The sequence below is a fragment of the Haliotis cracherodii genome, unplaced genomic scaffold, assembly GCF_022045235.1.
Source record: "Haliotis cracherodii isolate W230 unplaced genomic scaffold, xgHalCrac1.p SCAF_2, whole genome shotgun sequence".
Lineage (NCBI taxonomy): Eukaryota > Metazoa > Mollusca > Gastropoda > Lepetellida > Haliotidae > Haliotis > Haliotis cracherodii.
Genome location: NW_027266275.1, coordinates 26,266,504 through 26,271,604, shown reverse-complemented (window position 1 = coordinate 26,271,604; position 5,101 = coordinate 26,266,504). Strand labels below are relative to the sequence as shown.

The following is a 5,101-nucleotide window of genomic DNA, read 5'->3' as shown; positions in this document are numbered from 1 at the left end:
ACATGTCCAGTCAATGTGTGTTTTCTATGAGTCAATTGATAACAGTATGATTAGTGTTCAACACGGTGGCAATTCACCTTCAAAGTGGTAGAACTTTCATTCAAAATTAATAACAGTAAAAACGCATGAACGTCAAGACGTCATCATACATGAATTTCTCTAAAGACACCCCTTAGGTGTGCATACTGTTTGCATAAACGCACCCACAAGGCTGGCAGTTATGGTGGCTAACATGCTGCAGGCATATTATGTTTCAACACAGTGTACCATTTTAAAATCTTTACAAATTGGTGGTGCGGTATTTTTGACGAGTTGTGTATATTCATTTTCGTCTGCTTGTTATAAATGGTTTAATTTCATTTCAGACATGGCTCTTATCCTGAGGATGACCCTGCTGCTGGGTAGTGTTAACTTTATTCATTGTTTGCCATCCAATGTTACCTGCATTCCATGTGTATGCACCGTAACTGCAAAGGATGGGATCATCGCCAACTGTTCGAACAAAATGTTGAACAGGGTTCCCCAAACCATCCCATCCACTGTATCAACTCTCCTAATGTCTAACAACAGCATCAAACTAGCAGCACGATCTTTTGGCAGGTTCTCTTTCATGGAATACCTGGATCTGTCTGACAACGCCCTGACTTCTCTGAATGTTGATAGTTTTTGGGGAGCTGTAAATCTGAAACGCTTGAACCTTCATGGGAACAGGATTCTTCTGAACAGCAAAAGTTACCCAAAGGGAGCTTTTCGACAACAGAAAAAGCTGCATACTTTGGATATTGCTGGAAATACCAATGACTTCGATGAAAAGTACCCCGATGCATGTCTGGGCGATTTGGTGGCTCTTCAGACACTGATCATTGATGGTGTAAAGAACGCCATATTTGGTGAAGGGTTTGCGAAACTAAAGAATCTCACAACTCTTATTTTGTCAGGAAAGGGGGATATTGTTTGATTGATACACTTTATAATGAATCCTTCCTGAATACTCCCAATGTAAGGCACCTGGATATCAGCTACTGTAATGTTTCATTTATTGAAACCAACGCATTTTGGCCAATGAGGAACATAGATATGCTTGACCTTTCTCACAATCGTGGTCTTGGCTTGGAAACACTTGGTAACTCTCTGTTCGGGCTGCAGTTTTCACCTCTGAGGGTTTTGAATATTAATAGCATCGTGAAACCATTTGCTATCGCTGTTGAATTGAAAGAAGATCATTTACGATATATGGACAATTTGACTCTTACAGAAATACACTGTGACGCAAACAGTATTGAGCTTTTGGACACAAATTGCACCAAAAAACTACGCAAAGTTCAAATCATATCAGCAAAGAGTAATAGGTTCACATATGCACAGTATTTACAAACCCTTACAGTAATGACAAATCTTCGTAAAATATATTTGATGAACCAGTATCCATCAGACCCAATACGAGGTGACAAGGCTGTCTATGGTGAAAGAACTCATTTGACGCCTATGAATAGTGTGAAGACTGAATTGACACAACAGCCAGCAACTTCCCAACGTCCTCCGCAGCAAAGACCTGTTCCTCATAACGACATCAACATTGTCAGCTTTCAGACTGAGAACAATTCTAGGGTAGATGAGCAGTTACAAAAGAACAGAATGACAGTTGAAGTCACTGAAATAGAAACACTTCCCGTTCTTAAATACATACCTCCCAATGTCACATTTGTAAATTTAAGCAATAGTAGGTTGGATTATTCCATTAATGAAATAAGATTCAATCCCAATCAAGTAAAGGTACTGGATTTGTCTCGGAACAGATTTACAGGATTGGTAGGTCCTATTCATGGCGTCGATTCTCTTGAATTTCTTGATCTCACTGATATTAACTGTAAGTTACTTTCCCCTACGCTCTTGATGTACGCATCTTCCCTAAAAGTCCTTAACATAAGTAAAAATTACCTATATCAATCACTTCAGTCGGATATGAATGGTCACTTATTTTTCAACCTAACAAATTTAGAAATACTGAGCATTTCCAATAACCTCATTCTTGATTTACCATTACCTATATTCCAAAGACTTAACAATCTTCAGATTCTTGATCTGAGCTGGAACATGATGGAGGCATGGACTGTTATGATCAGACACATGTTGTTTCTCACCTCTTTGGATTTGTCAAACAATAGATTTGAGTATGTCCCAAAATATCTTACAGATCAAATTAGTCATATAATGAACTCGAGAAATGACACATTTCACTTGAACATCCAGGGAAACAATCTAGTATGTGATTGCAGTACACTTGAGTACTTAGAAGCACTATCGAAGTCCCGCATTTCCATCGACAGACCTGATGATACGAGGTGTCGGTTAGACAATGGAGAAAGAATGAAATTCAACAACATTGAAAACATTGTATTGAAACTGCAGGAACAGTGTAAAATAGTTGTTCCATTGTTAGCCGCAACACTGTCTGGAGTTGTAGCCTTCATGCTGATAGTTGCAGCTGGTGTAATTTACCGTTATCGGTGGAAGCTACGTTACCTGTACTACACTACAAGACGCAAATACAGGGGATACCAGAGACTAGGGGAAGGGGAGGACAATTTCACCTACGATGCTTTTGTTTCATATGCTGATGAAGACAGAGGGTTTGTTGTAGAAGACATGCGTAACATGCTTGAGCGACACCATGGCTTGAGACTCTGCATACACCATCGGGACTTCATGGTTGGGGAAGCCATAACTGCCAACATCATGAACGCGGTTCAGTCGAGCAGGAAAACCATCGTTGTCCTGTCTTCTAACTTCCTGAAAAGTGAATGGTGCGACTATGAGGTCCACATGGCCAAGCTGGAGAGCATACACACCGGAAGGGACGTCCTGTGTGTCGTGTGGTATGCTGAACTGCCTGACAACAGTAGTCTGAGTCGTGACTTGCAGGATGAGATTCAGTATGGTACCTATATCAGGTATCCGACAGCTGAGGATGAGAAATTAGCGTTCTGGGAGAACCTCAAGGCAGCAATAAGTTATTAAACATTCCTAACTCAAAGCTGTCAACTGTCAACGGTGTGAGAAAACATACTTTTGAATTTATGCACCGTATTAGTTCCAAGGTATCACGAGACACACAAATGACATACATCTTGAATGTGTTGATGTACTATGGTGTGCACACAATCACAAAGCTTAACATGTTTATAACATGTATGTAAATAACATAAAATGATATAATCTATATATTTTTATTCAATGTATATTTTTAACATTTAGTTGAAATTAGTTCATCTTTATAACACTAGAGCTATATTGATGTACGCTGTTATCATATTTATATAAATTCATATTACATTAACGTGGTGGCACGTGGTCACAAATCGGGTGAAGTTAACCAACGTCGGTCACGGAGAGTCCTTGGATGGGTGACCGCCTTCGGCAGGCTTCAGTTCTGAAGCACATGTAGCATATGTAGTGTCGCTTTGCGCGAGTGATTTTGTTCGAATTGTGCCTCTATTAACCCAGCAGTGATTGAGTACCCGGTAGGATGAGATGGTAATGTGGTTGTTAATCTTCTAGCGCCCAACAGGTAGCTTTGGTTGTATACTCCACAGGGAGCTGAACATGATTGTTCAATGCACACTGATCCATTGACCGGGGTAATAAATGTCTGTGCGCTTAGAGTATGCTTATGCATGGAGTACAACGGCATATAAATGTACTACTACTACTACTACTACTACTACTACTACTACTACTACTACTACTACTACTACTACTACTACTACTACTACTATTATTATTATTATTATAATGACTTGTTATAGTGTGTGAGAATATGTGAAGACCATTTCTGGTGTCCCCCCGCCTTGATATTGCTGGAGTGTTGCTAAAAGCTGGCGTCAGATCACTCACTCAGTCACTAATAAAGTGAGTTAGTGAGTCATGGTACGTCGTATCAGCTTGATGTGAGGAAAAAGCCCAAAAGGGCAGGTCGTTTTGTTGAAACGAACAAGCGGGGTGCTAACAACGAGAAACAAAATCACAGCAAACCCAGGTTACGAACCACTCTTTCTTGTTCGCCTAAGGGACGCAACTCTGCATGGCCCGTGTAAAGAGGTAATGGGGCGTACACGTTACTACAAAGCCTTTTGTTAGTATCAGGGGCTTGAGTTTTGTAATTGTACATAATATTACTAATCACGATGTATTCATACGTATGCAATTTTTATTTTCGAGTTGACTTACTTTTTCATGGTCGTATATTAGTGTTTCACGCATTTGCTTTATGATTCTGAAAAACCTATTCATGATGGGTCGGAATCGTACACTGCTTTTGGTACAGATTTCTTATAATTATGGAAATATTTTTGTCGCTTTTAATGTATTAAAATTATTTGCTTTTTTCGTTAATATTAAAAATACGTTAACCCTTAATGGTAAAAGTGTGGTCAGGAGACCGTTAGTATTGTGAAGTAAATATATTGAGCTTTCAGGTACGTTGAGTAAGTTTTTAAATCGGAGAAAAGAATTTATTCAGCACAACCAGACCGCCTGCGTGAGTCATGTTTAGCCATAACTTAAAAGTGTTTCAAAATTTAGAGGGCAACATTTTATTTTTATCCATCTCGATGTATCATTAATCAGTCTCCCTCTGATGCATGAACATGTAGAAATCTTGGAATTAAGGTGCTTCATGCAATGATTTTGAGAAACTGTAAATTGCATGAACATAACATGTATTACTCTCTCCATCTCTCAAATGTGACATTTTTCAACACATGCGATGGCCTCCTCGCATTTCTTGAATAAACCACTTCTTCTACAATGTAGTAAGTTTATGTTTTTTTTAATACTGGTAAAAAGTCGCTACAGCAGCTGTCTGAAATATAGGGTGTGCGTAGTTGATTATCTAATTTTGTCTATTACCTGTCCATTGTACCTGAAAAAGAAGGAGAAAAAGAAATAGAAAAAGAAGAAGAAAAGAGAAGAAGAAGAAGTAGAAAAAATCCATTTATAATTCACCAGATTCTATTCACCAAGTTAATTCTCATAGCGGTTCACATGTTTTTGCATCTGTTTCTAGTCAAAGTAGAGTGGAACTGGACTGGATAGTGTAGTT

At 38.9% G+C, this 5,101-nt stretch overlaps 1 pseudogene; it reads left to right on the top strand.

Annotated features, from left to right (window-relative positions):
* Positions 1-367: 367 nt before the first annotated feature.
* Positions 368-3,159, top strand: LOC139468911 (toll-like receptor 4; annotated as a pseudogene).
* The last annotated feature ends 1,942 nt before the right edge of the window (positions 3,160-5,101 follow it).